This window comes from Protopterus annectens, chromosome 9.part0 (assembly GCF_019279795.1).
Source record: "Protopterus annectens isolate FY-2018-M chromosome 9.part0, PAN1.0, whole genome shotgun sequence".
NCBI classification, from domain to species: Eukaryota; Metazoa; Chordata; order Ceratodontiformes; family Protopteridae; genus Protopterus; species Protopterus annectens.
In genome coordinates, this window is record NC_056743.1 from 1,220,435,864 (window position 1) to 1,220,454,482 (window position 18,619).

The window sequence follows — 18,619 nt, forward strand, 5'->3', positions numbered from 1 at the left end:
TCCCTCCGGAAAACTCCCCCTGTTATCACAGGTCCTTAATGCTCTCTGTAAGTCCAAGAACACTGCATCAGTGGGCCCAGACAGGATCCCAGGATGCCTTTTTTAGTTTTCCCAAGTCTTTTGGGTTTCTAATATCATGATGGGAATGGACCCCATTCGTAACTCAAAGTATGATTACAGTTCATGAAATTAGTATTGTTTTGATCTTTGATGTGCCCAGTAATGACTCCTGCAATTTGCATGGAGTTGCATGTATCCGTAACATACCAAGTAACACAAGTCACTGGAAAGAGAGCCAAAAAAAATGACTAAAGAAAAAACAATCGACTCCCTGTATGTATCAGTATGCATCAGTAACGTATCTAGGTATGATTGTAAATTTTCTTTTATAAGACCCGTTGCTCATACTACTACCGGAACTGTCTGGGTATCTTTCTTTCTTCCACATTGCCCTCATTTCTGCCTGCAAATACTGGTATTTTAGGACTTTGTGTCTCTCTGTACATAACACTGTAGTCTCTGGGTGTAGCAATTTGAATGATCAGTGCTACTTTTGTTATCTTTTCATGGACTGTTACATCTGGTTTTCTCATGTCTGTGTTTTTGAACTGTTGTTAATGGATAATCCCAAGTGATATAACCTTCATCATTTTCTGTGATGCTTTGTGGTTCATTACCAGCGTTTTTCAGCTAATTCAATATTGTAATGTTAGCACAATCCCCAATGCAACAGTCTTGTCACATTATTATGCCTTTCGGTATACAGTCCTTCTGCCATTAGTATATCACAACCAGCAACAAGATTGTGATTGTTTCCATTTCTGTTTTACAAAACCTACATTTGCCTGTTTCTCCCACATTCTGTTTTACAAAACCTACATTTGCCTGTTTCTCACACATGTTCAATGGACTTTGTAAACCAATGTGTACATAGTCCACTATCTCGGGCTGCCAGTATTTATCTTTCATCTTTTGGTTTAAATTCACCTCTCCTTAACCACTCCTGTGTTCAGTCCTGATCAACATGAGGTTGTTCCAAGAGTTCCATACTTGCAACTATATTTATGCGTTTTCCACATTTCTTGCCTTTTCATTCGATCCTTTGCTTTATAGTCTTTTGTGTTTTGACGCGTTCAGTTGCTGCCTGATTTTTATCTACTTCTGGTTTGGTTTCCCCTGCTGCTTGGCTCCGATATGCTTCTGCTAAACTAAGCGGGGACGTCATCTTAAACTTATTCTCCTCATGTTTCAAAACTTTCACTATGTTTGGGTCTTGTGAGGTCAGCAGATATGTATGCAGTCCCAGAGTAGCAGATCTATGCATGTAATCAATTTCAAGGTGGCCAATAACCTCCTTCAGACCGGGGAATATGCAATCTTAGTATGCACTGATTTTTATAAATCATTTCATGAGCAGATCGCATCCATCTTGTTTTCCTGCCCAACCTAACATCTTTTGGGGCTAGTCAGTTGCTCCAAAACTGTAAGATAGGAAGAGTAAATTGCTTTATAGCTTGGACTTTGTTCCTAGATATCCCTGTTGTTTTCAGTGTTAATTTTAGTCTTCTAAAATATCCCTTACTAAGTTTTATTTACATTTGTTAATGTTTTATTATTGATCCTTCGTCAGTTCCCAAATATTTATACACTCCCTCTTGCTTATGTTCTTTTATATCACATTTCTGTCCCAAACTGATGTTTTCTTGGTGCTGCAGCTTTCCCGCTTTAAAGGTTGCTTTTGCACATTTGTCAAGACCAAATGATATTCTTATTTGAAAAATTTTGACCACTTGCAGCTGTGCTTTCAGTTCCTCTTCTGATGAACCGCACAGTTTTAAATCTTCTACAAAAAGATAATGAGACATCTTTACACTTTTGTCTTGCACTTATTAAGCTGTCTACTTGCCCCCAGAAAACAACAAAAGAGCAGTGGTGATAGTCACCCTGGAATATCCCCTTTGAATTTTTATCCCTAGAATAATAATAATTTGTCTTTTATCATGGCTTAACTGCAGAGTGGTTTGCCACTGTTTCGTAGCCGCTGTAATGTAATCGATCAGTGTAGGATGCACTGTTTTATCCATGAATGTGGGATGCTGCCAGATGCTTTTTTTTGTAGTCTAGCCATGCCATACTTAGTCTTCCATTATAACTTTATATCTGAAGTAGGAACTTCATTTGTCAGCAACCTTTGGGTATCGGATCCGAGCCGGCAACTTATTTCACAGCTAATAGATCCGAGCTCCTCCCCTTACCCATAACCCCCTGCTAACCCTGACTGACCTCAGATCTAGTTTGCCGCGCTTAAACTCAGCAGCTAGGTTACAAGCTCCTGCTTAGATAAGTGATTTTGATTACTTATTTCTTATAATTCCCCTTAAAGTGTGTGTGGTTAGGTTCCTTAGCATTAAAAACCCTATATTTAATTATTTTTTGTGGTAATTTGTGTTCTCCTCCCCTCCCTTCGCTGGTTCGTAGTGTGTGTGTGTGTGTGTGATGTCCTTCAAGGATGCATCTGCAGTCATCACATATGGGTTGTCCTGCCTCAGGCAGCCCTTCGGTCGGCTGGATTCCAAAGTCTGGGTCCGGCGTCAGCTGATGTTGCCCCTTCCCTGACGTCACAGCGCCTGTGGTATAAAAGCGTCAGCCGATGCCATCTTCCTCAGTCTTTCTTGCCACGTGGTGCCCGAAGCAGAAGCAGTTCGCAAGTGCCGGTCGGCCAGCTCCAGTAAAATCGCTATCCGAAGACTTCAAAAGCTAAGTACCCCGTTGGGGACTCTTTCTTGCCTCAGCCGATGTCAGAAAAAGTTAATAATTGTTTAACTTGTGGGAAACAAATACCTCATAAGGATTTCCACTCTTACTGTCTCCCCTGTTTAGGCCCAGACCACGACGCCTCGGCCTGTTCAGCCTGCGCTTCCTTCAACCGATGCACTCTTAGACGTCGGTCGGAGTTCGCAGAAGAGTTTTTTGGGGATAGTTTCTCATACAAAATGCTGTCGGAAACCACGACATCACATTTAATTAAGAAACGGAAAGACAAGGACCGACACGCGGACCGCGGTTTCGGCAGAAACCGCGGCTAGGCCTACCGCGAGTGTCTCAGTCTCGGCTGATACAGAGTCCTTGGAACTTCCGAACCCTGAATTAATACAACTGACAGCCTCGGTCCTGGAGGCCTCTACCGAGTCGGTTACAGAATTGCCTTCCGAAACTGGTGTATTGGAATCTTCCGACACCATACCTTTAGACAAAGCTACACCAGCACGTGGTGCAGCCAGGCCTCCTGCATCCATGTCTATTAAGGCCTTCACCAGGGCTAAAGCTGCAAAGCACACTAAAGCCATGCCTCCCAGGGTTATTCCTCAGGGACCCTCTTCTAGTTCACAGATTCTAACCTTAGCAGAGGACCTTATCTCTTTAACTAGCGGCTGTCAGCCCCATCCGGACAGGGGCTCCCAACCCCCTCTAGACAAAAGGCCCAGGGTGGACCCCCTGATCCCCTTTCCTCAGAGGAGGTCTCTGCTGGCTCGGATCACTCAGACTACCAGGAGGAGGCTTATTTGGCCTACGAGGATTCGGATGCAGAGGAATCTATTCCCTCAGCCTCCCCTCCTGAAGAGCTTTCCTTTGGGGAGACCCTTTACACTATGAGAGAGCATTTCAAATGGCAGGGCCAGGAATATTCTGATTCCAGGAAAAGACTAAGAACTTTTCTTCTTTTACCTCAGCATAGACCTTTGGCTATTCCTCCTGTTTTAAATGTCATTGATGTGTATTCTGACTCTAGTATGACCCCTGACACTCTGCCTCCGGCCCCTGTTAAGCCCAATAGGTATTACAGGGTCCCGGACACACATAATTTTCTTTACAAGGCCCACTCTGCTGACCCTGAAACTATTTCACAGGGCCCTAAAGGGGTTGCAGCTGTTATTACTAAGAACCCACTCCCCTCTGCAAAGGAGTCCAGGGTATTAGAGAGATGGGGTAAAAAAGTGTATACTTCTGCCACTCTTGCTATGAGGGCATTAAATTGTCAATTTCATATGATACAGTACCAAGAGTATTTGTTAGAAGAAATGCATAAGAAATTGTCTTCTACCGAACCCCTTGACCGTAAATCCCTTCAGGATCTGGTACATAACTCCCAGCAGGTTAGCAACCATTTCTTACAGTGTGGCTATGATGCATTGGAAGCTTCATGTAGGTCAGCAATGACGGGTGTTGTCATACGTAGGCATGCTTGGCTGAAGGAACAATTTCTGCCGGACCATGTTAAAGCTAAGCTTTTGGATGCTCCACTGGAAAAGCAAAAGTTATTTGGTTCCACTGCTCAAGAAGTCCTAAAGAAATTTGAGGAAAGGGCAAAATCTGTACAAACAGTTAAGGATTTTCTTCAAGTCCAATCGCCTAGATTCAGCAGAAATTACCTTCCAAGAATTGGTCCTTTCCGGACACAGAAAGATTTCAAAGGAGCAGGAACAGGCGTGCCAGAGGTAGAGGGCAAGCTAGGGGCTCCTACAGAGGCCATCAATGGCAACCTCCAATCCAGACAGGCAGTTCAGGACCTGCAACTGCTGCACAAGGACAATCTTAATGACTTTGCTTTGACTCCGCCAACCAGGGCTCAATTAGAAGCACCTTTGGGCGGAAAGCTTTCTTTATTCTCAAAAAATTGGCACAGCATTGCAAGAGACAAATGGACACTCCAAATAATAGACAACGGATACAGGTTCCATTTCCACACATTGCCAAAAAGAAAAGGCATGCCAGGTCTGCCACCAAATCAAAGGGCAGAGGCTTTGAAGCAAATCTCAAACTTACTACAAATGAAAGCCATAGAAAAAGTTCCTACTTCAGAACAAGGCCAAGGATTTTACTCCAGGCTGTTCCTTGTTCCAAGAAAAGAGCATCAATGGAGACCAATTCTCGACTTGTCCGCACTGAATACTTATCTCATTGTGCCAAAATTCAAAATGCTGACTCTACAGCAACTCCTTCCCATGCTGGGCAAGGGGTCTTGGCTGGTGACTCTAGACCTCAAGGAGGCATACCTGCATGTCCCTATTAGACAAAGTTGCAGAAGACACTTCAGATTTCTTGCAGGGTCAGAGCATTATCAATTCTCAGCATTGCCCTTTGGCTTATCTACTGCGCCCAGAATATTCACGAAATGCCTGGCATCAGTAATAGCACACTGCAGACTTCAGGGGATTCAAATTTACCCATATCTGGACGACTGCCTTATACAAGCGGACAACCAACAAACTTTGATAAAGGATTTAAATTATGCCATCAATCTTCTACAGGCCTTGGGATATACAGTCAACATGCACAAATCAAGACTTGTTCCATCCCAAAGAATAACCTTTCTGGGTGCGGATCTAGATACAACCACCCAAATGGCTTATCTCACAGAAGAAAAACAAAGTCAGCTACCGGATTACTTCAAGAATCTGACAAGACAAACTCAGCTGACTGCAAGGAAAATCCTGCAGGCCCTGGGTTACATGGCATCCTGTATTCTTTTGGTTCCACAAGCAAGGCTACATATGAGAAAACGTCAGTGGTACCTAAGGAGTTTATGGACTCAGCACAGTCACAGTTTGGAAACTTTAATCCCACTCATTCCATGCCTTCACAAGGAATTTCTGTGGTGGGCTCAGGCCAGCCAGTCCAACAGAGGGTTGCCCTTCACAAAGCCAAAAACCTCCCAAACTATTACAACGGGCGCCTCAGACCTAGGTTGGGGAGCACACATAGAGGGCAGAGGTATCCAAGGACAATGGTCACGAAAGGAGCTACGCATGCACATAAATCAAAAAGAAATGCTAGCAGTGATGCATGCAATCGAGGCCTTCAAACTCTTTCTCCATCAAGGCCACCTACTAATAAGGACAGACAACACCACAGTTATGTGGTACATAAACAAGCAAGGAGGTACCCATTCCTACCCTCTTTGCAGACTGGCAATGAATCTATGGGATCTTTCCTTAAAACTCAATATACAGCTACAAGCTCAGTTTATGCCAGGGAAAGACAATACACTGGCGGACAGCTTAAGCAGAAATATCATGGATGCGCACGAATGAATGCTGCACCCAGACATCTTCCAACAGGTAACACAATCTTGGGGGAGCCCGGACATAGATCTATTTGCTTCCCCCCACAATCATCAACTGAAGAAATTCTGCTCAAGGACATACCACCCACAAGCATGGAAACTGGACGCCCTCTCTTTCAGCTGGAGAAATCTGACAGTGTATGCATTTCCGCCTATACCATTAATGACCAAGGTGTTACTGAAGATCAGGGCAGAGCAGCCAAAAGTGATTCTGATAGCTCCAGACTGGCCAAGACAGCACTGGTACCTACTGCTTAAGGAGCATGTCACATACGAAACCATGGCCTCTACCTCTATGGCCACTTCTACTGACACAGCACAGATACAAAACTCTACATTCCAACCTGAAAACATTGCAACTAACAGCATGGAGAATACCTTGACTCCTTCTCAGGATAAACTATCCCAGAGAGTGAAGGATGTTATTATGGAAGCTCGCCGCCCTTCCACAAGAAAGGCATATTCAGCAAAATGGAAAAGATTTCTCATCTGGAACACCACAAAGGGCCTGGATGCGAAAGTGATGAACATGGCACATATCCTGGAATATTTGACAGAAATGTTTCACAATGGTCTGTCTTACTCTTCTATTAAGATTCATGCTTCGGCAATTTCAGCAGAGTACAATACTGACCCACCTGTCTTTTTTCTCATCCTCTCCTAAGACGGTTTCTAAGAGGAGTCAAAAACATCAAACCTCCTCGAAAACCACCTCTACCTGCTTGGGACCTTAACTACGTGTCGGAAAAACTAACACTGCCTCCATTTGAACCAGCAGCAAATGCAGATCTACAGTACCTTTCATGGAAGACTGCCTTCCTTCTGGCAATAACCTCAGCAAGAAGGGTTTCGGAATTGCAGGCCCTGATGGCAGTTCAGTCATTTATTATTTTTCACCAGGACAGAGTTTCATTAAGAACTAATCCTACTTTTATGCCAAAGGTGGTATCCAGGGTTTCATTGAATCAAGCCATTCACTTGCCTACCTTCATCCCAAATCCACAAAACAAAGGGGAGAAACTGCTGCACACCCTGGACATTCACAGACAGTTGCGCTACTACTTGGACAGAACTAAAGGTTTCAGAAAAACTGACCAGCTGCTGGTAGCATATGCTGCTGGTACTCAAGGAAAAGCAATTTCCAAACAGACTATTTCAAAATGGATAGGAAATTGCATTTGCTTTTGTTACTCATTTCATGGAAAGTCTGTACCAGCTAACATTAGACCTCATTCTACGAGAGCCACAGCCACCTCCACAGCCTTCTTAAGAGGGGTGGCTACAAAGGACATTTTAGAAGCTGCCACATGGAGCTCCGTGCATACATTTGCCAAGCATTACAATTTACCTTTATATTCCAGATCCAGAGCAGGCTTTGCTACGGCTGTCCTGCAGGGTATCTTAGCTACACCATCCTTTTCCTAGTTCCTCCACCCCCAGATTGGCTATGGTATTCTACCCATATGCGATGACTGCAGATGGATCCTTGAAGGACATAGTACAGTTTTGTACTTACCATAAATGTAGATGTCCGATAGGTATGCATCTGCAGTCAGGTTTACCCTCCCTCCCTCCTTCCCCTCTGTGGTATTCCTAGGGTGCTTACCCCTCTATTACCTAGCTGGGGGGATCTATTATGGTGTATTTGTTTTTATATATATATATATATATATATATATATATATATATATATATATATATATATTTTTTTTTTTTTTGCAAATGTTTGAATTTTTATTGCATTTCTCCAAATTTAGCCTTCCTAGAGGGCGTCGGCTGACGTTTTTATGCCCCAGGCGCTGTGATGTCGGGGAAGGGGCAACATCAGCCAACGCCGGACCCAGACTTTGGAATCCGGCCGACCGAAGGGCTGCCTGAGGCAGGACAACCCATATGTGATGACTGCAGATGCATTCCTATCGGACATCTACATTTATGGTAGGTACAAAACTGTACTTTCTTGTCAGTTGGGGCCTTACGTGCGAGTGTGTTTTTTGTTTTATATGCGGCTTTTATCCCATGCCACTGAGGGAGCCGCTAGAGCCAGCGGAGCAGGCCTAGTCATGAGATGTCAGGCCTGGCTCCGACACTGTGACTTCGCGGAACCCTTCAAGGCGTCAATTGCGAATGCCCCTTTTGATGGTTCTGCCTTATTTGGCAAGACCGTTCGCGAGACTTTAGTCCAGAGCGAAAAGGATGGGAAGACTCTGTCTACCGTCTGAGTCTGCTTCTCTGCTCCCCAGAGGTCCTTCTCCAAGAACCAAAAGGGACAGAAGAAGATGTGGTTCCGGAAATCGCAGCATTCCCAACCTGCTCCACACAACCAGTCCTTCCGTGGCAGAGGAGGACAGGGAAGACGCCACGCTAGAGACAGAGGGGGCCCGAAAAATTTTGGGTCCATAGAATCCTTCTCTGATCGGCCCACGCAGCAACCCTGAGGGGTGGCCCGACTGCTCCACTCTGGAGGCAGTCGGGGGGCGTTTCTCGAGGCACCTGGCAAATTGGGAATCCATCACAACGGATTGCTGGGTGCTTCACATCATATCCAGAGGTTACCACATTCCCCTGTATCACATCCCCAAAATCAGAAACCTCCCCGATGTACCACCCGATCAGAGGGAGGTAGCAGCTGCAGAGATTTGGCAGCTCCTAGAAAAAAGAGCCATCCAACCCATCCCCCCCAGGCCAGTTCGGAGTAGGGTTTTACTCCAGGTTCTTTTTGGTGCCAAAAAAGATGGGGGACTTAAGGCCAATCCCCGACCTTTCTTCCTTGAACCTGTTAGCAACCAAACAAAAATTCTGGGTGGTCACCCTTCTCCTCCCTTTTCTGCGGTAGAATGACTGGATGTGCTCAATAGACCTCAAGGATGCGTACTACCACATTTGGATGGACAGACAATCCAGGAGGTTTCTCCGCTTCCGGCTGGGAGCCAGTCACTACCAGTTCAGGGTCCTTCCCTTTGGTCTCACCACAGCCCCCAGGGTGTTTACCGAAGTATTAGCAGTGATAGCGGCCCACCTGAGACTCCAGGGAATACAGGTTTTTCCATACCTGGACGACTGTCTCCTGACCGCCCCAACAAGGCATCTACTCTGCTCAGCCAGGGACTACTTCCTTTGACTTGCCCCCCGGCTGGGCATCACTATCAACATGGACAAGTCCTCTCTTGCACCGACCCAGGTGATGGAGTTCATAGGAGCCAAAGTAGAAACGAGGTGCCATCTAGCTTTCCTGACTGCGGAACGACTGCAAAGCCTGAGGCTTCATGTGCGGGCCATCCTCCAATTAGAAGCTCCACCGACGGAGTTGGTCCTGAGGGCTCTAGGCTCCATGGCGGCGGCAATCACTCTTCGGCCGTTGGCTCGTCTCAACATGAGGGTCCTGCAGTGGACCCTTCAAGTCCAGTGGTCCTTTCTACACTACCCCCCAAGCCATCCTATTCCCCTCAACAGGGCTTGCAGGAGGGCTCTCTTGTGGTGGCTCCACTCCCCGGACCTCCATACGGGACGTCCCTTCTCCACGCCTCTCCCCCTTGCCATGGTGACCACGGACGCCTCTTGCCTCGGGTGGGGGGGGGCATTGCTCAGGCAGGACGGTCCAAGGCACGTGGAACGACACAGAGACCTCTTTGCATATCAATGTTCTGGAGATGAGGGCGGTGCACTTGGCGTTGCAGGCACTTCACAACCTTCTTCCTGCAGGAACTATTGCGATACAGACGGACAACATGTCAGTTGTCTGGTACATCAACAAACAGGGGGGAACCAGGTCATATCCTCTCTGTCGAGAGGCCATGAGAGTGTGGGAATGGGCGATCTCCACCAACTGCTTTCTTATTGCAACGCACATTCCGGGACGGTCCAACATACTAGTGGACAGACTCAGCCGAACCATCCTTTCACCTTACGAGTGGTCTCTCAATCCCTAGGTAGCTAAGCGGATTTTTGCCGTGTGGGGGCAACCCTGCTGCGATCTCTTCTCCTCTCCCTCAAATACGAAATGCAACAGCTACTTCGCTCTAATTTCCCCCTTCGGGGAATCCCCGAGAGATGCTCTGGTGCATGCTTGGCCTCCCTGCCTGCTTTATGCGTATCCTCCTCTACCTCTGATGCTGAAACTCATACAGAAAGCCAGTCGGTTGGGGAGCAGAATGATCCTCATTGCCCCATTCTGGCCTCGTCAAACGTGATTCCCTTACCTGTGGTCTCACCTGGTGAATCCTCCTTGGATTCTGGATCCCCTACTGGATCTAATATCTCACCCACTAGGTCTCCCGACCCCGAATCTGGACAGCCTAAAGCTGACAGCTTGGCTGCTCCAGTTCCACTCCTAGTCAGGACTCCCGGTATCTCTTCCCCAGTTAAAGCCATACTAGTAGCGGCACACAAACCTTCCACTAGAAGGGTCTATCGCAGTAAGTGGAAGCGTTTCTCCATCTGGGCGGAGCATCATAATTTAGATCCCTTCACAGCACCGTTGCCGACTGTGTTGGAGTTCCTTACAGGTCTTTTTCATCAGGGGGCTAGCTGCTCAACGGTCAAGGTACAACTAGCAGCTATTTCTCATTACCATGTGGGACATGAATCAGGGCCTTTGATCACAGCAAAATTGTGCAAAACCTATCAAAGACATTGTACCCCCTTGGAATTTATCACTAGTCTTACAGGCCTTGACAGCTCCCCCTTTTGAACCTGCCGCTTCGGTTGATCTTAAGTACTTATCCTGGAAAATGGCATTCCTGGTCGCTATTACTTCAGCGAAAAGAGTTTCCGAGCTTCAGGCCCTTTGTGCAAAACCCCCGTACTTGGCCTTCCACCAGGATAGAGTATACCTCAGGACCAATCCCTCATTTCTTCCTAAGGTGGCCTCAGAGGTGAATATCAATCAATCTATTAACCTGCCTGTCTTCTTTCCTAAATACCAAAACAAAGGAGAATGCAAATTGCATTCGTTAGATGTGCACAGACAACTGCACTACTACATTCATAGGACGGCTGGTCATAGACAATCTGACCAGTTGTTCATCTCTTTTGCCAAATTTAACTTAGGCAAATCTGTTTCTGAAGTCACTCTGTCACGATGGATATCACAGTGCATTCTCTTGGCCTACGAAAGTTCTGGAAGGCCCGCACCTCAGGCAGTACGTGCGCATTCTACTCGTTCTAGATCTACCTCTGTTGCCTTTAGGTCTAGTGTCGTTGGATGATATTTGCTCTGCAGCTACTTGGTCCTCATCCCATACTTTTATCAACCATTATAAGCTGGATGTTATCTCCAGAGGGAGAGCATCCTTTGGCTCCGCAGTGCTCCGGAACATCCTTCCATGAAGGCCACCCAAGATCTAGGTAGCTGGGGACTCTGTCCCAAAGGTTGCTGACAAATGAAGTTCCTACTTCAGATTAAGAAATGTGCTCACCATAACGTTCCATCTGAGTAGGTATCTTCATTTGTCTGCAACCATCCCCCCCTCCTTCCCCCGACCTTCGGATTTTAGTTCTGGATGTCCCTTCCTTAGTTCCTTTGGGACGTATCTAGCCTGTTAGCTGCTTATATACGGGCAAACTTGATCTGAGGTCAGTCAGGGTTAGCAGGGGGTTATGGGTAAGGGGAGGAGCTAGGAGCTCGGATCTATTAGCTGTGAAATAAGTTGCCGGCTCGGATCCGATACCCAAAGGTTGCAGACAAATGAAGATACCTACTCAGATGGAACGTTATGGTGAGCACATAACTTCTTAACAGCAAACGATCCTTTGCTCCATATGATTTTCTTTTATTACCTTTTTGTTCTATTGCCATGATTGAGTTTTCTTTTGAATGACTAAACTCTTGTCAGTATCAATTCCAGTGTATAGTTTATACATTGTCGGAAAGCAAGTTATTGGTCTATAGTTTTTAGGATAGTTTGCAGGTTTGCTGTTAAGTAGGAGTATTGTTTTTACTGTTGTTAATCAGGCTGGTTTCTGTTCAGGGTGTGCATATAAATAGTTCTTACTCATGGCTAAGCCTTCGTGTAAAGATGTTAATACTTTTAGCCAAAAGGTAGGTACTGCATCTGGGCCTGGGGTTTTCCAGTTAGGGGCTTTTCTTAACTTAGTTTCAGTCTCGCTGTCCATTACTTCAGTTGTACAGGATATGAAATGGGATGAACTTCTTATTCTTCTATCCATTTAGCATTTTTATGTCCCACAGGAACTTCATAGATATTTCTCTAAAATGTATCTATTTCTTCTTTTTTTTGTGGTGGTTCAATTCCTTTTGCTTTGTTTCCCAATTCTCTATAAAACTTTTTTGGGTCATCAATAAATTGCTCATTTTGTAAATTTCCTTTATATTTATCTGCATATCTCCTAAGTTTTTCTGCCTGTGCTGATATTTTTAGTTTATTTGCAGTAGTGCATGATAGATCCTGATCTGTTCTGATTGCTTTTATCACATCTATCTTTGAGTATATTTGTTGATCTGTTCCCTCTTCTATACTGTAACAGTGACACTTTTTGTCTTAAATGCTTTATAGTTTTCTCTGTTCGATGCTTCCATGATGCATTTGATTTCTCCACTTCATTTCCCTTACTAGCTCATGTTTTTGTGGTAAGACTTTATTAATTTTGCTGCACAGTAATGTATTCTATTTATATCACATGAATCTCTAGGGACAGTTCTAATTACTTTGTTCATTTGTTTCTAACTTTTTGGATTTTGTTGACGTTCTGTACTCTATTTCTTTTATTGTTCTTAATATATGTCTGTCCATGTCTGTTAAATCGAGCAACTCTTCTCTTGGATCATTTTCTTCTAAAATGAGAGCACATTGTTCTCCATGTCAGACATTCTGTAGAAAGTTCCAGAGCATCTTTCTGTGCTGCATTCTCTTCAGATGTTCTTAAAGTTTCACTGTTGCAGTCATCACACTTGGGTTGTCTGCCTGCAGGTAGCCCTCAGTCTACCTGAATACCAGAGTTTTGGGATGTCTGCGTCGGATGCTGTCACTTCTTCCATGACGTCAGGTCGTCAGGGGTCTAAAACATGCAGCTGATGCCATTACATCAACTTTTTTTGCCGAGCGGAGCCCGAAGCAGAAGCAGTTCGCAAGTGCCGGTCGGCCGCCACCAGAAATTTTAATTTTTTTCTAGTTTCAGACCTTCTCTTGCTGTGCAATTTCAGCTGAACGTTAGTACTGGTTTCCTATGAAAGTCTCCAAAGTATCTTCATATGGCAACTGATCAGATGTTTCCCTCTTCACTGGTTTCTGCTTAATATGGGGATCCATTGCCGTATCCTACTGTGGTGTTATCCGAGTTAGATTTTCTATACTAAATCCTTCACTTCGTAGGTAATCCATAACCTCCGTTTCTATTTCTTTAACTTCTGCATTACTAGTCTTCTTTTGTACCTTTCCTCTTTATTGTAAAATTGCCCATGTCCTGATGTCTTTGCCTGTATTTCTCTTTCCCATGTCCATATTTCTTCAGATGTCTCCTATTCTTCATGTTTTCTTCTTACTTTGGGGTCTCATTTCATCATGCTGTGATGTAACCTGTGTTAGACTTCTTGCAGAAAATCCTTCACTTTGCAGTTATTCCAGAACTCCATTTTATATATTTTTTTAACTTCAACTTTACTAATCTGTTTTGTTCTACAATTCCCTCTTTGTGATCTTATTTTTTTTAACTGTGAATTTTTCCATGTCTGGATGCCTTTGCCAGTATTTCTCTTTAAATATCTTTGGGGCTGTCTTTTTTGTGTTGATTAATTTACCTTTCTCCTTTGCATAAATATTGCACCATATCAGATCTGTCTTTCTTTCCAATGTCCATATTTCTTTTTTATACCTTTCAAAAGTCTCTAGATTTTGTTCTTTATATTTTCGCACTTCCTCCGTCACTTCTTCCAAACAACTCAAGGTTTCTTGGTCTATATAATGTTTTTCATAAATCTGTTGTATTAATTAACAGAAATTTTTATTTGAAGCTTGTGACAGTTTTCTTGTGGAAGTATTTTTCTTTCCTCTAATTTCTTAATTTTTTTGTATATTTTCTGTCTGGAAATTCTGGGCTTCTTGCATAATAGTAACAATACATAATTTCTTTCTTATTCTCAGTAGTCCATTGTTTCGTCTTTGACTCTTTTTTGGCCTATCAGTTTTTGTGGACTGATACTGCGTTCTACAACTGGGGGCCTTCTAAATAGCATGAAACATGATCTGTTGGGCCCTCTGGAATTAATATTTAAGTGTAGCCTCCAAACAGGCTCTGTACCTCATGAATGGAGAACAACAGTAGTCATCCCTCTGCACAAAGGTAGGCCATTTACAGACCCCGAAAACTACAGGCCCACAAGTCTCACTAGTCTCGTATGCAAAGCCATGGAAAGATTTGTCATGGAAATTATCAATAATAACATAGGAAACCTCCAGAAACTGGACCCAGTGCAATTTGATTTCATCAAGGCAGGTCATGCCTAATCAACCTGGTGGACGTCTTCGAAAAGGTCACCAAAGCAATGGATGTGGGTAGAATGGTTCACACTGCCTAGCTTGACCTGGCCAAGGCATTTGACACTGTCCCCCACTCGGGCATTGTTGAACGTAAGAGGTTGGGTACAAACCCTTATGTCACCTGGTGGATAGCCAGGTGGCTCACAGACAAGATCCAGGAGGTTAGAATTGGGGAGTCCGCCTCTAGAGAGAGACCAGAACAAGTGGAGTTCCTCAAGGATCTGTCCTGGGGCCGCTCCTCTTTGGCATTTACTTCTCCGAAGTCACGGCCAATGTCGGTGGTCCCTAGCTGACTAAATTTGCAGATGATTGCAAATTAAGATCTGTCATTGAATCTCACAGTGACACAGACGTACAACTGGTTTCAGAGCCAAGGACTAAAATTAAATGCAAAGAAATGCATGATAGTATCCTTCGAGAAGTCATCCATCCCTGGAAACTATCATATTGACAACACAACCGTAAGAGCTGACCCAACTAGTCAGGGACTTGGGGACACACAGTAATCTAACCTTTGAGCGTCATGTGTCTACAGTGGTGAGGAAATATTTCTATGTTGTGCAACTTAACAAAGGTATGGCATCTCTGTCCAAAGAAGTCATTGTTCCACTGTAGTCAATATTCATCAGACCTATCAATGAGTGCAATGCCTCATTTGATGTGTCTCTAACCAGGCATATCCAACAATTGGAACGTCCATAGAGATTCCTCACTAAAAGAATACAGGGAGTCAGTAACATGTCATGTGCAGACCGCCTCATGGCCCTATCCCTGTATTCTGTCTCCTACAGACTGTTGAGGGGAGATCTGTGCCTGGCATACAAGGCATTGTCAGACCCCACTCTGATGGACCTCCTGCATATCACCAAAACAAACAGCACCAGAATTACCCATTCTAAGGACTTAAAACCTTGCCTGTAATATAACTAGCACCTGCTAGAGAGACCGGTATGTATCCCAGAGATGATCAGTTCTCCGGAATAGTCTTCCCATCCATGAGAAGCAGAGTTCCTCACTAAGCCAATTCAAGTGCAACTTGGACAATTGGATGGAAACAAGAAAGTCATCCCTGGTGTGGCAACTGTGTCTATAATGGGCACAGGCAGCCTGTAAATGGCTCATCTTCCAGGACCCTGCTTGTAAATGTTTCACCTCCCAAGTCTCTACTTACATTTATCAAGGGTACCGAACCTTTTCACAGATTTGGGTTGCATGACTAGGCTTAAAAAGGCCCTTGTGGTTGTTGGCCTAGTACACACCTATGAACCTATGAGTGTATAGTAATGTTTATTTTTTATCTGTTCATTAACCAGATAAGCCCACTGGACAATGTTCCTTTTCATGAGCATTCCGTGAGCACTGCTTGGTTAAGTGACTTGCTCAGAATTGTACAATAGCCAAATGGAGGTAAAAGGAATCAAACCCTGTACCCACCAGTACAGGAAGCAGCTTATTTAACCAGCCAAAGCCTTAATCCTTTGCTCAGTCAGACTGTGGTTATGAGATTAGCACGTAGTAGATACGGTTGTAAGACTAGTATATATTTTGCATTTAGTGAGCCATGCTAAGTTAGAGATCCCAGGAAAAAAGGATTACTAACTTTGAGAATGTAAGTAGTCATGATACAGAAGTTTGCAGCTTGAAATATGAAACAGAAAAGTTTCAAAAGCTTTCTTTAAATTAAAAAGTAAGAATTTATTTTAATAAAAGTAAAATGAGCACTTCTTGGGATTATCTATTTGCTGCATGTGGTGATTATATCCTGAAGGGCATCACTCAAACCTGCATAGGTGTTTCCCAGTTCTCCTGTTGTTAAAAAAAAATAAAGATGGTGATTACTGTTTTACAGCTCTTTCTCTAAATGCTTCATGATTCAGATAGTGATTTGTTACCACCACTTTACCTGCAGCCACCATTTCTGAATTACAACCATATCCTTTTACAGTCATATCCTTCGAAGCACAGCAGGCAGGACACATTTTAGTTTTTCACAGGATTATGGCTGCCATTAATTAAAGCTCAGGTTCCAGCTTAAGTAAATATTTGTGTGTGTAACTGTAAAAAAAATATCGTCTGCAAACAGTTCCTTAATTACTAGGGGAAACATTCATTAATGTTGTTTTCCTTTAGATTAGCCTCAGAGCTCTTCCATCCTCAACCTCTAACTGCAACATTGATGTGCATGTCCCAAAACACTTTTTGTTTTGTGTTTTTCGCTCCGTGACCTGTAATGCTTTTGTTTTGAGCCAAAAAGGGTCAGTGTGTTTACGCCATTATTTTGTGCCGAACAATTAGTGTGTGTGTGTGCATGCGTGTGTGTTCTCGCCGAAGAGGGACTCATGTATGGATTTGCCGCTGTTGCCTTTGAAAGGGACAGCAATTACCTGTTTTAATAGGTAAGTATGGAGTGAGTGAGTGCATGCATGAAAGCAGAATTGTGTGCATGAAAGTTGAAGAAGAGTGTGTGTGTGTATGTGTGCATGTGTGCATGACTGAGAGAGACGCATGCACAAAGAGGCTAACAATGATCAGTCTACCTACTGAACACAAACAAGTTAGCTCACAAATATATCACACATTAAGAGTACACTTTCATTAAATTGCGGCTTTCCTGACATGGAGAGTGTTGTATTGAACATAAACTCATACCTCTTAACTGTATGGATTTTCAAAGAATGTCTGGATTTTGCCTCATCTTCCAATTTGTGTCTTTTGCTTAGGAAATAAAGTAGTCATCCAAGGTAATGCAGTTCAGGGGAAAATGAGACAGCAGCCTAGGGTTAATGGGTCAGTAGTGGACTGACTATGTGGGACTGTAGCATATAAAGTTGTATTGTTTTCAGACAAACAAAGCACCTAGTACTGTTTTTCATTGGTGGGTTCTAAGCAGTGGTAGATTGGACAACAGTAAGCATAGCTTTGGCGGATCATCAATACTTTTAAATGTTGGGGATTTTAGTGTGTATGTGTGTGCTTATGTGTTGATGATTATTAAAGACAGAGACTTACAGACAGTGGAGAATATGTTTGTTTGTTTCAAAACCTAATACTTGGGTATGTATGCCAGAAGTAGATTTTTTAAGACATAGCTTCTTGCCATTTACAGTGGATGGATATTTACATTTAATGGACAATGTATTCTGTGGGGTTCTGAAGGATGCCAAGTCTACCACTGCCAATGTCTTTTAAAGTGACCTGGAAATGGATATTGGGATGTTACTGAAAAAATATAGTAAGTGGGCTTAGAAATATAGTTTAATTAAACAAAGTGTACTTTCAATTTACAGGCCATAATTTAATTTATTTCAGGTAGTCCAGATACTGGTAGATTGTATACCATTAGACTTAATTAGGGAGAGCTGTCATTCTGGGGAAACAAGCAGCCCTAGTTTCAGTGAAATCTTTGTGGTTGCTTGCAGGTAGGAAGTTGCAGGATGTTGATGCAATGTGTTTTATTTATTATTTTTAATGCATTTGTCATTTCAAAGCATGGTTTTCTTTGATGCAAAGAAGGCAGGACTGAATGAGCCATATAATGTTTAACTGACAATAATGGGATAGAAAGATTATAAGTGATGTATAATGTTTGCATCTACAGTTGTTTCAATGGTGTCTGTGATGCACAACTATTTTTGGGCCTGTGTCCCACTTTTATTTTTTGCTTTGTCCAGATTTCCTGCTCTAAGGTTGAGAGGTATGGTCCCATACTAAATCAGAAGTTGCATTTACCTTGGAAGACTTTTAGGCATAATTATGAAAAACAGAGCCTTTTAATATCTCTGCTTATTTCCAATATAAACTGCCATGTAACCTTGCAAATTTATTAAGCTACTTTACTTCTTTTGGAATTGACAGGTATGATTCATCTGTTCCAACATAAGCATAGAGTGCTAATGTGACTTTGATTTCTTGCAGCAGTCTGTGGTTTGCATAATCACAATAACTTTTCTGTGTTTCTGGGTGTGTAATCAATTTAACAGTTTTAAAGATGTTTTCCGAA